The following is a 16899-nucleotide window of genomic DNA, read 5'->3' on the forward strand; positions in this document are numbered from 1 at the left end:
TACTCTATAGTCGGTGACAGGCTAGGAGTGAAATAGAAGCTCCTCTCACTCCTCTCCATTTCAGCAGAGCGAACGCTGGAGAGGAGGCGACCTCGTCTCGAAAGTTCATTCTGCGAAAGTACAAAAGGGTGGGAGCAGCTCCCAGTTTAGTCCTAATTTGTTTCGTCTATAGATGCCAGAACAATTTAAAATATTATTGAAAATATAATAGTTCCTGAGATATTAAATAATATATTTTTTACGTTTTTAACCGATTTTAAAATTGCGCGCAAATATAGCGCTGGAAGCCCTGTCTATTGTGAAGGTTGGAAGGGTGACGTAGTCGCATTAATCATATCGCCACTATCTCGACAACCTTTCCATGATGGGTGCGCCGATGACAAAAGCGACGATGTGTCTGAAACATTGAGTACATTCCTCTTCCACGCACCAACAGATAACCCTGCGGGCGTATGACATCCCAATTTATCGCAGTAGCCTATGTATTGTTTAGAAGGTGCGATTAGTCTCCCTTTGCGAGTTATTCAGTTACCACAAGAAGCTCTTCCCATACAAAGAACACAAACGGCTCCAGGCACTACACGCATCCTCCGGAGAATTAAAAACCAAATATTTTACAAGAAATATATATATATATATATATATATATATATATATATATATATATATATATATATATATATATATATATATATATATATATATATATATATATATATATACATACATACTTCGCTCACTTGCATTAGACAGCGCCCCTTCAACGCGAAATCCTCCCGAGCGAATTGGAAATCTCCCATTAGAGGGAACGCGTATATGCGTCGCGCTCGTAACGCTATTCTGCTTTGCATAAATCTGAAGGCAAATTGTATCGCAGTTTTTGAATATTTCCGTTTTTTTTTAAATATTTGATATGTAATTTACCTCGTACAGTAGAGTGTTACATGCAGAGTAGAATAAACGAGTAAATAATATTAAATAAAATAAATTGAAAATTTTCTATGTGTATTAGGACTTCTCCAACACTGGAAAAACGTTTACGTTCTTTAATTCGTGGCCTATAACCATATCCGATGCGCTTAATGACATATTAAAAAAAAATGAAATACATCTGCCGCATCTTTGTTAAATACAATTAAATATGTGAGCACGTCAAACGTACACGTCTTATACCGAAAAGGTAAAAACTCAGGCAAGCTTAGGGGCAAGTTACATTTCCCGAGTATCGGACAATAAAACTGGAAGAAGCACACATAGTTGTGTGATTGGCTTTTTTCTGAGCTTTCTAGCAATTTGTTATGAGCTTTATATTTTTATTTCCATAATTCAAATTTACTTCAGGGGGCCGCAATATTGCACAAGGAAGGTTGGTACCAGCATTTTAATGGGACCTCAAGAGGCCTCAGGAATCCAAATAATTAAACACGAGCAATGTCTTTGAATAAAAAGATTTTCTTAATTCAAGATCACTCTCCAAACAAGCGTAGGTCAGACTGTTGTTTTCATAACGACGCAGATGCATGGATTCGTGCATTTCCTATTAATTTTGTGGAGGTTTGTGCCAGATAGTCAGCCACGGACACCAGTTCTCAGCACCATTAAGAGGGAACCCGCCGTGCTCAAATTCGCAAATCAGTTCTGAACGCTCCCCTCCTCCTCCCCATTTCCCCTTGTGAAAATCAATACGAAAATAGTATACCTGTGCACTTTTGTAAAACAAATTGTGTACTTCGAAAGTATGTCTAGCATTATTTCAGTATCTAAAGTGTGCTCTTAATCCACTTTGAGTATGCTTCGTGTTCTAGCGGTTCGGTTCGCCCGTTGGCCCAATCTGGCAACAATGCTGTGCATGATAAAAGTGTACGCTTATATAAAATCAAACCAAATAATTTATTTGCGTCTGAAAAAACAGATGCCGGAACCATGAACAAAGATTAATCTTTGTTGTCTTGAGGTTCGAGCGCCGAATGCTTGGCATATAGTGACGGATATGAAAACAACCAAAGTTTCTGAAAAAAAGATAACTTAAAGACCGACCAACAAAACCATTTTCCGCAAGGTAGGAAAATGCCCCTCAAGCCCTCCTCTTTCCGCCCTCTCCTACAAATTACGTGACGGCAGAGGCTTCTTTTGTGTCGGTTTTTTCTGCAGAGATAATCCTCAAAAGGCGCGAAACGAGCGGCTAGCTGCGAGCGCCACAACGACCTAGGGACGTCGAGGTGTCTTCCCTCATTGACGCGGGCACGCTCAATCCGCGAGATTGAGAAAGCCAGCGCGACCGAACGCTTTTTCCCATGAGCTGCAGGTCCGAGGCCGCTCGGTCGGTGGAGATCGAGGGGTCGTGGTATGCTGGGTTCGTTCCAGCAGCCGCTCTCTGGCATCGCGCGGCTGCTGGAACCATTCCCGTGTCTGCACAAGGATTGGCTTGCGCAATAAAGGGTTCAGGTCGTCGATAATACATTTATTTACGAAACTTATAAATCAAGTGGCTTTCCCTAATTTCTTCATTACTGTTTGTAAAACATCTCCTCTCAAAGGTTGTTCACCCCATTTTGGACTCTTTTCCTTATTTATTTGTCCTTACCTCTGCTTGATGACTGTTTTATAACTTGATAAACAACTTTAAATATTGGCGCGGGCTTCCGCGTTCCACGCTTTCCCGTATTTATTCAAAATTGGAAAGATTGGCGCAAGGAGGGGTTGAAAAAGCAAACCGACATTCCTGCTTCTAATGAAGACGGCACAATCGTAAGATAGGTATTTGCTTCACTTGCCTCCACAACGCCCCATCGTTTGCACTATCGCAACTTATCAGTAACATAGGTGTATTCCACATTTTACTCTTGGTTACTGTAGATGTGGCCCCCTCAGGCTTTCCCGTTGTCAGCGAGTCGACTTTTTAACGACCGGCGACTCTCCTGAGTGAGAATAAATATCACCTTCCCACAACAACCACCCCTTTCTCTCTCTCCCCCCCCCCCCCCTTTCCCGAGTTGGGGAAATATCGAGCCACTGCGCTTTTCGGCTACTCATTCTCAACGCATTCGAACCTGGAAGTAAACACATCACATGAACGACGCCCAGTTTATTTGCAACCTAAATAGTGTGGCTCTACTGTTGGGGCCCAATCAATTTCATCATCATTCATTTTTTTGTTACGACTTCATGGTGAAAGTGTGTTCGTCGTGATGCCACAAAAGTGGTCGGTTCAAAGGGAGAAATAGGTCCTCGTATTTATTTTGCGGAAATACTCGCTCCTGTGACGCTCTAATGCCTAAGGTCAAAGAACCCGAGGCAGTGCGTAATACTTTAAAACTGTCGTTAACGATGAAATATTTGTGGGGAGCGCGTAAAATTGTTAACACCACGAAAGCATACCTACACACACAAAAATATTGCAATTGAAAAAAAAAGAAAAAAAAGAAAAGATCAGATTGCGGAAACCGTTGCTTCCCCCCCCCCCCTCCCTCTCTCTTTCTCTCTCTTTTTTCGCGCCAATACAAAAAATAGCTGCCGATCAACGGAATTTTATCACAATTTCGCTTCTCGGAGAAAGGACACCACTCTATATCGGCGATTAGAAGGCAAGACGCTGGGAGAATTCATGCGCTGTAACATGCTGCTTTTAAAAGAAAGTACCAGATTTATAGTGCATGTTAATTTAGATGTAAATAGTTTAATCACTGTGCACAAACATTCGCGGCCTGGAGGATGACATGGAAGCATGGCGGAAAGCAGCTTGCTGGAAATCGAAGTCTCTATTGCAATGCACTGGTGTGAAAAAATTACTACGTATTTTCGTTTTATTTCTGTGCGAAAATAAAAACAGCGTTTAGAAACCGAACACTGTGCGTTTTGAGGAGCGCAGAAAGACATAAAAAACCGGGACAACCTGAACAATACGAGGCGCTTTGCGTCACTCAGCTTTTCCTGGTTTCTTGTTTTTCCGGAGCCTTTCGAAAGGGGATGAACAATTATGAACCGATTGACCCGACTTGCCACATTAGAGCAGTTCATTTTCATTACGACAGGCTCTTTTCAAGCATCTGGCATAGTTCAGCTTGTACTGGTCTGTTTTTATTTTCGGTTCCTTTCAAAAAGTGAGCTCTAAGCCGCTGGGCCAGCCTACAACATTCAAAATTTACGCAAGCGGAGAAGTGGTTGGGAGGGCCAAGCGGGCGAGGGTTGCACGCCTCTCGAACCACCGTCCGTTACCTTTGCTTAGCGGCTGGGCTTTGCGAGCAGAATGCGAGCTTGCTCGAGTAACTTGGATCCGTTCAGAAGATAATCCCCTCTAAACGACAATCTCCGCCGCCTGGGAAGAACGTAAGCGGGCGAACGAGACGCCTCTGGGTTTTGCGTCACGCCTGCATTTCAAGGGTCAGACTTACTGGTTCCCGACACCAGCACGATTGACGGCTCGGCCTGCGTCTTTGATTGTATATTGATTCGGAAAAGGAGAAAAGCGCGCCGGCCCGCGGGCGTAGAGCGTTCTGGCTCACGCTCTGGCGGGCAATCAGATTAAAAACCTACCGCTGATAACCACCCTGTGTACATAGTCGAGAACATGATAAGAATCGAATGGGAGTGAACGTAGACGTATAATGATCCGATACAAAGTTTCGCTTGATTCCTAAACGAATAATGCCATAGCCGAGTACACCTTTACATCAAATTGTTAGAGAGAATTGAAGAGAAGATTGTGTGTTTCTTGAAAGACATTTCGGCCCCTTCTATCCGGTCCGCTTTTCTATAGGCCTCAAATAACGTGGGCGAATCATTCATTGTGTTGTATTTCCACTTCTCCGCTTCCGCAGATTATGAATGTGGTAGTTTGGTCCAGTGGCTTAGAGCTCACGTTTTGAAAAGAACCGAAAATGAAAACGGATCAGTACAAGCTGAACTATGCAAGACGCTTGAAGACAGCCTGTCGTAATGAAAATGAACTGCTCTAATGTATAAGTTGGGTCACTCGGTTCATAATTTTTCGCCCCTTTTGAAAGGCTCCGAACAAACAAGGAACAGGGACAAGCTCTGGTTGTCCTGGTTTTTTATGTCCTTTCGGCGCTCCTCAAAACGCACAGGGTTCGGTTTCCAAACGCTGTTTTTTATTTTGGCCCGAAAATAAGACAAAAATACGTAATAATTCTTCACTCAGTGCAATGCACTAGACACTTCTATTTTCAGCAAGCTGCTTTCCGCCATGTTTCCATCTCATCCTCCAGGCCTCGAATGTTTGTGCACAGTGATTAAACTATTTACATCTAAATTGGCATGCACTATAAATCTGGTACTTTCTTTCAGAAGCAGCATGTTAGTGCACATGAAGACTCTCAGCGTCTTGCCTTCTAATCGCGTGGAAGGAAGATGGAAATATCCCGGGCATGATTTGTGCAGAAGCCTAGGTTCAATGGTCGCCTATTATTTCTACAAACTCCCTGGCAGATTCACTACCATATAGCCTGCTGTCCTTTCTCCAAGAAGCGAGGTTTTGATAGAATTCCGTTGATCGGCCGCTATTTTTTGCAGTGGCGCGAAAAAAGAGCGAGAGGGAAAGGGGGGGGGGGGAGGAAGCAACAATATTCGCAGGCTGATTTTTTTTTTTTTTTTTTTCAGTTGCAATATTTTGTTGTCTTTAGGTATGTTTTTTGTGGTGTAAACATTTTTACGCACTTCCCACAAATATTTTATCGTCAACGACAGTTTTAAAGTATTACGCACTGCCTCGGGTGCTTTGACCTTACGCACTAGAGCGTCACAGGAGCGAGTATTTCAGCAAAATAAATACGAGGACCTATTTCTCCCTTTCAATCGACCACTTTTGTGGTCTATTCGTGAAAAATAATGATTGATGATGAAATTGATTGGGTCACAACAGAAGAATCACATTATTTAGGTTGCAAATAAACTGGGCGTCGCTCATGTGATGTGTTTACTTCCACGTTCGAATGTGTTGAGAATGAGTAGCCGAAAAGCACAGTCTGCAGGCTGCTTCCTGGAGTGGCCTAATATCTCCAAAACTCGGGAAAGGGGGGGGGGGGGAGAGAGAGAGAGAAAGGAGTGGATGTTGTGGGAAGTTGATAATATTTATTCTCACTCAGAAGGGTCACCGGTCGCTAAAACGTCGACTCGCTGATAACGGAAAAGCCTGTGGGGCCACATCTATAGTAGCCATGAGTAAAATGTGGTATTCAGCTATGTTACTGAGAAGTTGCGATAGTGCAAACGATGGGGCGTTGTGGAGGCAAGTGAAGCAAAGACCTATCTTACGATTGTGCCGTCTTCATTAGAAGCAAGAATTTCGGTTTGCTTCTTCAACCCCTCCTGACGCCAATCTTTCCAATTTTGGATAATCCGTGACAGCGTTGATTGCGCAAGCCCGCGCCAATATTTAAAGGTCTTTATCAAATTATAAAATAGTCATGAAGCAGAGGCGAGAACAAATAAATACGCAAGAGTCCAAAATGGGATGAACAACCTATGAGAGGAGGTGTGCTTCAAACAGTAATGAAGAGATTAGGGAAAGCCACTTGATTTAAAGTTTCTAAAATAAATGTATTATCAACTACCTGAACCCTTTATTGCACAATCCAATCCTTGTGCAGACACGGGAATGGTTCCAGCAGCCGCGCGATGCCAGAGAGTACCGTTTCAGCAGTTTCTCACTGAGGCCGCGGCGACGGATGGGCGTCCACACCCACACCCTGTCTCCGGGCTGGAAGTGAACGTCCCTGCGACGAAGGTTGTAGCGGCCCGCGTCGACGCGTTGCTGGTCTTGAATCATGAGTCGGGCGAGCTGGCGGACTTCTTCGGCGCGTTGAGCAACCACCTGGGCGTCGTCGCTCTGATTGTCAGATGGCTCATGGGGCAGCATTGCGTCCAGCATGGTCTTTACCTTCCGACCATGTACCAGCTGGAAAGGGGTGAATCCAGTGGTCACCTGAACCGCCGTATTGTAGGCGAACGTGACGTAGGGCAGCACCTCGTCCCACGTCTTGTGCTCAACGTCGACGTACATAGAGACCATGTCGGCGATTGTCTTGTTCAGTCTCTCCGTCAGCCCGTTGGTCAGCGGGTGGTACGCAGTTGTACGACGGTGGCTGGTGTGACTGAGTCGGACGATTTCTTGGGTCAGCTGTGCCATGAACGATGATCCGCGATCAGTAATCAGAACTTCTGGAGCGCCGTGCCGGAGGACGATGGACTCGATGAAAAACTTGGCGACTTCAACAGCCGTGCCTGCTGGAAGGGCTTTCGTCTCGGCGTACCGTGTGAGATAATCGGTGGCGACGATAATCCAGCGGTTTCCCGACGTTGACGGCGGGAAAGGGCCAAGTAAATCCATTCCGATCTGCTGGAACGGCATAGACGGGGGAGAAATCGGATGCAGAAGTCCTGACGGCTTCGTCGGCGGTTTCTTGCGTCGCTGACACTCGTGGCATGATCGAATGTATAGGTGAACGGTCTTCGGTAGCCTCGGCCAGTAGTACTTTTCTCGAATCCTGGCGAGCGCCCTGCTGCAGCCAAGGTGTCCAGCCGTTGGGTCATCATGGCATCCTTGGAATATTTCATCTCGAAGGCTGGCAGGAACAACCAACAGCCATGCTATGTTGTTGTTGACGAAGTTCTCCTTGTACAGCACCCCTTGCCGCATGGAGAATGTATGCAGGATTCTTAAGAAAGCACGGGGAACCGAACTCGCTTGTCCCTCTAAGTGCTCGATGAGCGCTCGTAGTTCAGGGTCGTCTCGTTGGAGTGCTGCCATGTCGCTGACGTCCAAAGCGCCGAGGAAACACTCATCGTCGTCGTCTTCCATACAGGCAGGTCCGGCCTCGACAGGAGCTCTTGACAGGCAGTCGGCGTCATTGTGCTTCCGGCCGAACGTGTACACAACGGTCATGTCGAACTCCTGCAGTCGTAGGCTCCACCGGGCGAGGCGTCCGGAGGGGTCTTTCAGATTCGCGAGCCAGCAGAGCGAGTGGTGGTCCGTGACCACGCGAAAAGGACTTCCATACAGATATGGGCGAAACTTTGTTATTGCCCAGACGACAGCAAGGCACTCCTTTTCAGTTGTTGAGTAGTTCCTCTCCACCTTAGAGAGCATCCGACTCGCGTATGCGATGACAAGCTCTGCCCCGTCCTGCCTTTGAACTAGCACCGCGCCAAGTCCGGTGTTACTGGCGTCCGTGTGGATCTCTGTATCAGCGAACTGGTCGAAATGGCAAAGAATCGGGGGCGTCTGGAGTCTTCGTTTCAGCTCATCGAATGACCGCTGGTGTTCGTCTGTCCATTCGAACTTTACGGCGTCCTTCGTGAGGTGCGTCAGCGGTGCGGACAGCTTGGCGAAGTCCCGAGCAAATCGTCTGTAGCAGGCACAAAGACCGAGGAATCTTCTCACGGCCTTCTTGTCAGACGGCGGCGTAAATGCAGCTACGGCGCGGGTCTTCTCGGGGTCCGGGAGAACACCTTTGTTGCTCACGACGTGGCCAAGGAATTCAAAGTGATGCCGTTCGGGCTTTGCACAGCGCCAGCCACCTTCCAGCGTGTCATGGACACCGTGCTGGCAGGTCTGAAATGGCAGAGCTGCCTCGTCTACCTCGACGACGTCGTGGTATTTTCACGAGATTTCGACGAGCACCTGAAACGACTTCGAGCCGTGCTTCAAGCCATCAAGACCGCCGGCCTGTCACTCAAGCCGACAAAGTGTCGATTCGCCTATGGTGAACTTAAGAATGCCGCCCGCCGTAGCCTAACGGTTATCGCGCTTGCCTCCCACGCGAAGGGCCAGGGTTCGATTCCTGGCCGTGGCTACGCATTTTGTTGACACTGTAATGAGATGTTCTGGTGAATTCGAGAACCGTCTAGCTGATTCGAGTTTAGGATGTTCTACGCGTCGAACCTTCTACGTCGAATGCTCCAGATTCGCCACATTAAAGTTCGCCACATTAAACGTTTAATGTGGCGAACTTGTGCCAAAATAAAAGGGTACAAAAGATAATAACAAAGCGTCACGGGCGTCGAGGTTGGCGTAGCAGCAGAGTCGAACGCTGGGGCGAAACTGACTCCGGCTTGCCACGCGGAGCCGCTTTTGTACACGCGTTGGCTTCTGGAGCATTCGACGTAGAAGGTTCGACGCGTAGAACATTCTAAACTCGAATCAGCTAGACGGTTCTCGAAATCACCAGAACATCTCATTACAGTGTCAACAAAATGCGTAGCCGCGGCCAGGAATCGAACCCTGGCCCTTCGCGTGAGAGGCAAGCGCGATAACCGTTAGGCTACGGCCGCGCTGCCTACTTGGCGCGCGGCATTATAATTAAATGCTTCCATTTTACCCCAGAGAAACTCAAAATAATTTATTGTAGGTTTACCGGCGAAATGCCTGGGCTCCTCATATCCGCGCTGCGTGGCCTGTTGGCAGCTTAACGCGGGGATGGGGAACCCTGGTGTCCCTTCGTTAACGGAGCGACGAGAGGAGAGTATTCTGTACCCCATTATGTTAAAGCACCTGAAACTGGGTCTGCAAAAACCTTGAAACAACCAACAGTGGACGAAACCTGGAAAGAAGTCAGCCAGATGACGTCTCAAACTCAGCTAATAAGTTTATTCAGTAAACCTCTTATATACACCTTTCAAACCAAGGTCGTCACCAGCCCACACAAAAACAAAAAACAATATTTTTCTTTCTTATCTTTTCTACAAACTTTTCAGACATACCACCATACAACAGAAAGAAAAAAGTTTTCTCTTTCCTATCTTTTTTACAAACTTTGCAGCCACCTTCGTTCGTCTGCTTCTTGCACGGGGGTTGCGACGACGACAGAACGTCAAGCTCTTATTGGCTCATTGAAGAAAAAAAATGGTGGGTAGGCCACAAGGCATCTAGCATTGAGGTCTACCCACTATCCTCCCATTCATAGCCAATCAAAACTCGGTGTCATTCTGACGTCGCCGCAACCCTGCGGAAGAAGCAGACGACTTGCTCTACGCGTAGACGCGTTCATCCTGGCGTCACCGTGGGGTAGCGTCGCGTCTGTGGCAAGACGCTGCACGACACGCTGGGGGCGACGCTGACGCAAGCTAGGCGACGCTGCGTGGATCCATAGTGGTGACGTTTCCGGGGGGAAAGACGCAGGCCCTCTCTTTAAGGTTGTACTGGCCTGACGCCCGTGACAACCGAAATGCAGAGCGTCTTTGCTTTGTTCATAATTTCAGAGGAACACTGTCCTCCAATATCCAGAGCAGGCTGTACTGGAAAATGCCGCTGAAATGCTAATAACTAAATTGCATAAATTATGCCTCCGCTTGGTCTATATACGACCCGATGATTTTAAATAATGTCCTATCTCGTACATCCCCGTTTTGTAATGAAAACATGATTGTGAACATTGAAAAAACAAAATGCATGCAGTTGACAATTAAAAGAAAACATATTTTGCGCTTTGATTACGAGCTTGAGATTGTTAAGCACACCAAAGTTTACAGCTGCAAGTACCTGGGTTTGATTATCAGAAGCAATCTTAACTAAAATCATCATGCGGACAACATAAAAAGACAAACGAATAAGCTCCGTTATTCATGAAGAAACTGCTTAAAACACCACCTGCGGAGAAACTTCTTGCATACAAAACCTTTCTAGGACCGACACTAGAGTATGTTTCCGAGGTTTGGGTTCGTTGGAAGGCCTACCTCTCTCTGAAGACCTTAAAAGTGTCCACTCGCTGGCGGAACGCGCAACATCGAAAGAACAGAACATAATTTTTCGAGAAATTATAGTTCTCAATATTTGAAGTAAAAACTTATTTCCAGGCCGAAATAATCACCCATAAGTGCTGGCCGCCATGAATTCTCGCATAAACATTTTTTTTTTTTTTTTTGTCTCTACATGACATCGATTTTTTCGAACAAGCTTCCAGCTAGGTTACGTAGTTTTTCTGCACTCCACGTCTCAATTTAATACAATTTTATGTACTTTGTTGTAAAAGTAAAAATTTGAGGATATGTTTTCTTTGTGCGGACCCCTAATGCAGGGTAAGGGTTCTGTGCAGGGCCGTAACCAGGGGGGGGGGGATAGGGGGTTTTGACCCCCCCCCCCCCCGAAATTTTTTTCTGGGTACGGCCCTGGTCGGTGCACTTGCAGCCAGCCGATTTTAATCTCCACCTCTGCGCACGCGCAGTGGCACCGGTCGGCTACCGGGTACCAAACCGGGACCGGTTCTCCGGTTTGCTTTAACTCTCCATTATATGCCACCGATGCACATGATTCATAGGCGAAAATAAGACAATAGACATTTTCAAAATGGCCGCCGTTGTCCCCGAAACCCCCCCCCCCCCCCCCCCCGAAATTTTTTTCTGGGTACGGCCCTGGTTCTGTGTGACATGTTAACACCGTACAGCATTTTTGAAAGTTGTTTGGCGGGTATTCTTCACTTCTGCTTTCTCTCAAGAGGGCTGACGGTAATGTGAAATAAAAAGAAGATAAAAAATAGCTATGCAGTAAAAATCTCACAGAAAAGCAACCGTCAATTTTCACGTTATCACCTGATCACGCGACCATCGGGCCAAATCTGCCGTGCAGTGTCTCGCCCACCAAATATCGCAGATGTCGGTGTCTTTTCGCGCAACCAATTTTCCAGGTATAACCAAAACATACGGCAAACCATTGTTATTTCCAAAAATTACATAAATAATATATATATATAAATAAATATAGTATGAAAGTTTAAATATTTAATTTTTAGGCTGGTAATTTAGTAGTGTTGTAAGACTTCAAAGCAGTAATTTTACCTAATATAATAACATACATCACGGTTTATTTTTCTGTGCCGAAAATCACGTGGGTCTTCCCATTGGTGCACACAAAAAGATAAAAACAACAAAAACACAACACACGGGCAGTTTCAAATGTAAAAACTAACACGGCTCCAAATAGTGAACAAACTTCGCACAAAATGTTCTAGAAAGTTTCAACTTGAACTAGACTTCAAGTCCCGGCAAAAAACGGAGGGCTACGTGGAACTGCCCAAGCTAGAGGAAGCGATTCTATTTAAGGAAATGTGCATAAGAGTCATCGATGAAAGATTACACATATAATAAACGTCAAAGACAGTGACATTTATTGTAACGCGAAAAGCAATAATAAAAACTCATTACTTAAGTAGTTATTTTCATTGCAAGCTGTTTCTTCTTTGCCTAAGGTGAAATACAAATTTGTATAAAAAAAACAAATTGTGGGAGAAAAAGCAAAATAACTGCGAATAAAAAATACAAATCCCACACGAATAATATTAAGCAATGCAATGCCAGAAGCACGGGGCATGCCCCGTGGTTCTGGCATGACTAATACAAAAAGGTAAGGTCGAAAGACTAAACAGGTGGAAATGAGATCTGTAATGACTGAAATATCGTAGAAGCTTCCGTGTGAAGGCAAAGGTGGACGCGGAGACGGCGTTCGTGTGCGGTTTGTCCGCTAACGCTAGCAAAAAAAACGTGGTTCGCCTGCTTTGAAGTGTCATCTGCTGACGGAATAGAACAAGCGAACAATGTACTGTACGTTGTGTGCTAACAGACGGAAAAAAATTGATCGTCTGCTACGAACCGAGCGCCGCGGCAAAGAGAGATTGGGCGCGGGTTGAAGTTATGGCCGCTTGATATTTTACCCTGTAAGCAATTGCCAAATGATGCTTTGTTTGCAAAACTCAAGTTATTCTGCTCCCGTACAGAAGCTGACATTGGCTGGCGGATGAAGCAAAACAAAATGCAAACAAATAACAGGCCGCAACACCTCTCGCTATTTGTATGTTGGTGAGATGCTCTCATCAAAATTATTACCCGATTTTAAGTGGAGAACGTGTTAATTTGTATAATTAATTGATCGCGTGCAAGCTGTGCCACCATATCCATTTAACAGCAGAGAATGCTTTCACTCTCACTTGACCACAATCGTAACCCTCGGGTTATAGCTGGATCTATATTGGGTTCATCAAGCGTATCTCATGTCACCCGCCGCCACATTTTGCGAGTCGTGAGGCCCGTTAGAGAGTAAACCGGCTCAACGCGCACGACCAAATTACCACTGGGCTGACATTACCCGCAACATCACCCCCTGACCCTCGCCCACCAGCTCCATTTAAACATCGTTAGCATCTCTCTGCACCTGTACGCTATCTCATCACATCTTCCGTAAATGCGGTGCCAGCAAGGCTTCATGGTATGGGCTATACATGCTTTTCTGCGGCGTCTTAGTTTTCCTGAACCGAATGAAAAATTATACTATTACTGTTAGTATAATAGGAACGTACATCAGCAAGAACCACAACATATTTTGAAATCGGAAAAAGAACATAATGTTCACATTGCCAGCCGACTTGCTTTTCCTACAAGCAATGTTCAGCTTAGAAGGAGGATGAAACAACCCAGTTACTTTTGGCAACACTTCGAGTTGCTGACATTACAGTGCGCTCCACGCAAGTCGTCTGTTTTCAAATTGACTTGATGCGTGTTTTTCTTTTTTTTTTTATTCAGAATGTGCGCAGCCCTACAGAGTAATATGTTGTCGGTGGTGTCTTGAAAACAGCATAGAGTCTAGCGTAATAAAATGAACCACCCTTCTGGGCGTCTGTTTGTATTTTATTAGTCTTGCATTCATAATATGCGTTTGACTTTAGTGCAAGGTTGGCTGTGCATCGATAATCTTCACATAGCCGTGGCGTAGCACTTTTCTTGCGCACCATGGCTAAAGGTGTTGCCCAGTATGACGAATTTACAGGCTCCACATGTGTCGAGCTTGAAGCTTCTTCAGTTCCACCTGTACTGCGGGACGCAGAGCTACGGGGACTGGCCGAAATTATCAGGAATTGGGTTCTGCGTCCTCTTTGAGTTCGATGTGAAGCTGTTCGCCGACATGACCAATGAGTTTTCCCGAGAACACTTGCTCGTGGCTTGCAAAACGGTCTTCAAGAGGTGGCGCTGACACGGTGTATACCCCCGAAACCTTGACGTCCGGCGCGAGAAACCAATCTCGACCTAGAATGCTTACTCCCTTTCAGTTATTGACGCAGAGGTACAGACGAGCCTTTCGGTCATCGAACTGTAACTTAGCATTTAACTTGACAGCCAATTGCACCGTGTCTTCAGCCCAGACGTGCAAAGAGAGGTCGCAACGTTGTAGCTTAGGTGACTGCGCTCTCCTAAGATGTTCAAAGGCTTCGGAGCTGGTAATTGAATGTGATTCTCCGCAATTTTTCCTCCGTCAACTTCCATGGAAAGATGTCCGTTGACGAGCAACTGCGCCATGATCGGTGAGGTGTCTCTCTGTGTAACGTTGTTGACCGCGGAAAGATCACCAAGCGTATCATGCTGCGACGTTGTCATCGATGAGTGTGACTAGTTGGTTTTCCATGGGATTTTCGTTGAGCTTTACGTCTGCAGCATACCTCTTGAAGATGACTGTTTTTGGTACAAATTGTGCATGTCGCTTTTTTGTGCTTACAGTGTACCGATCAGTGCATCTCTGTAGAGCGGATTCAGGGTTTCTCTTTGGACTCGTCACCTATGGATGGTATAACTGCGGTGAAACTCTGCACGTTGACTTCGTTTTGGCGTCGCTGCTCTGTGGCCGACTCCGTTGCCAAGGCCATCGCGTTGGTTCGGCCGAAGGGCACGTTCCGCGCGACTAGCAATCGCTGCCGATGGTGAGATTTCTTAATACCTGACATGAATGGATCCCGTAGCACAAACGCCAGTGGTAGTACATAGAGAAAACTGCCTTCAGATTTTGGGATGCCTGGGTCACTTCTGCCACGTCACTTAACAAACTTTTGACTTGCGTTACCGCGGACGTGATAAACGACACGAGAGACGTGCCGTCGTGGTCGGCAGGTCTCTCGCTACTCCGAAGTTGCAGCGACCTGAAATATTACGAAGTGCGGCGATGTACCCATAAATGATCGAGTTCGACGCTTGTTTAAGCTGATGAAATTTGAAACAGCTGAGTAGGTCCTCCGGCCTCGGGTAGAACTGATCGTTGAGGCATTTCACAATTCCTCTGAACTCGACTTTCGAAGGTTTTTTTTTGGTACAAATAAGGCGTGTATCGTGTCCAGTACCGACTCCCCACACAAGGTGATAGCACTGCTCCTTTATTCGAGAAGTTGGTTATATCCTTGGCTTCAAAAATTATTTTCAATATACCGATCTTACCAGCCAATTTGAATATGCCGCCGCTGCCGCGATACATCGAAGGAACTTTAGATTTGCCGCACATGCCACAACCTCGCTGAAGCTTTGGACGTATAAAGGACACGACGGCACGAACCGTATAGTGCACTGCCGCCTGCCTACAATCAACTAATGTTATAGCGGCGAAACGCATGCTCCGAACACTTGGTGAGATCAGCTGGTCTATTGCACTAGCAAAGAACTCTAATTTATTCTTGCTTTGAATAGTAGAATTGTTTCGTAAAACGGCGGTCGTCCATCTTCAGGGTTTCACAGACTTCCTCCTCACCGCTAAAATACTTTTATAATAAATACATGCGTGTATTCAAGCCGCTCACGCTGCTTATGCATCATACACAATGCAGTCTGCAAACATCAATCACCGCGATATCTGTGGTTCGAATGCCGCATGCCAAGTTTCTCCTTGAACTCGTTGCCATTGTTATGTTTCTACCCCAACAAGGTTGTGCTCAAGTCGCGGCGCATTTACAGATGCAGTCCGCAACACCATCGCTCGACAAGAACCCTCTCAAGGATCCGGAACCACGGCTTTTGAACATCTGCCGAAGTTACCAACGTCAATGGGTCTTCGTCTTCCTCGTCTTTTAATATCAACAGAAGCTGATGCTGCGACGACATAAACTTCCAAGCCAATGACACAGGCTGTTGAACCTCATCATCATCGAAGCCAACAGCCTCCACAAATCACACCAGGATGCCGCCGGTGACACTATACCGTCACGTCCCAGCGGCTATATAAGAGGGAGCCGCGGATTCGCGCGGGGGAGAGAATGGGCCTGGCCAACGCTACCATTATCTAATCATATCTTATTACACATCGTCACCATGTAGCCGAAACCCGGTCTCCAGCCTTTCCGTCCCCCAGTCCTTAAAGGTGTATCCACACGACGGACCGGGCCGCGGACCGATTGATCACGTGATCCGCGGCCCGCGGGCCGCCCGGCTACAATGAGCATCCACACGGCGGACCAAAAGAGCAGACGACAGAGCGAACGGACCGGTCTAACCCTCGACCTCACAGCTCCGCCAAACGCATGCAGCGAGCTGCTTTTAGGCTATTTGTAAGGAGCCAAGAAGGAGGTTGAACGAAAGAGACGTTTGGCCACGGTGGCCCTGGCGTTAACTATTGAGGACGAGGAGGACTTAAGTGAAGCGAAAAAGGCATGGGGACATCTTTAGATGATTATTTGAGTAGTCGTCGCGACTATTGTCCCGAAGAGCGGGGAATCGCTCCACGAGCGCGATGCAGTAAACAGTTGCATCGTCGTAACATGCCGCCATCGTCGCACAACAAAAGGTTCGTCTTTTTCGTCTTCAATAGTTGTCGCCAAAAGAACACGACTTTGGATTTGGATTCTATTCAAACAACAAAAGTCAGCTTGTTGCCAGACTTAGCGCTTCAATTATACTAAAAATACCGCGGTCCGCCGCCAAGGTCCGGGCGAGAAAAGCGCTTGGCATTTCTCACAAGCGCGGGCCGCGGACCGCCGGCGGACCTCGAAAAGCGGTGACATAAGATCACGTGATCCGCGGCCCGCGGACCAAAACAGCGATTTGGTCCGTCGTGTGGATACACCTTAACAAATGGTGGCGGCGGCAGGATACTTCCTGGCCCTGATGAGCATGGCGGCCACACTCCAGGTGTGGAAGAAGAGGTGT

Source organism: Ixodes scapularis, unplaced genomic scaffold (genome assembly GCF_016920785.2).
Source record: "Ixodes scapularis isolate PalLabHiFi unplaced genomic scaffold, ASM1692078v2 PGA_scaffold4__175_contigs__length_147842914, whole genome shotgun sequence".
Lineage (NCBI taxonomy): Eukaryota > Metazoa > Arthropoda > Arachnida > Ixodida > Ixodidae > Ixodes > Ixodes scapularis.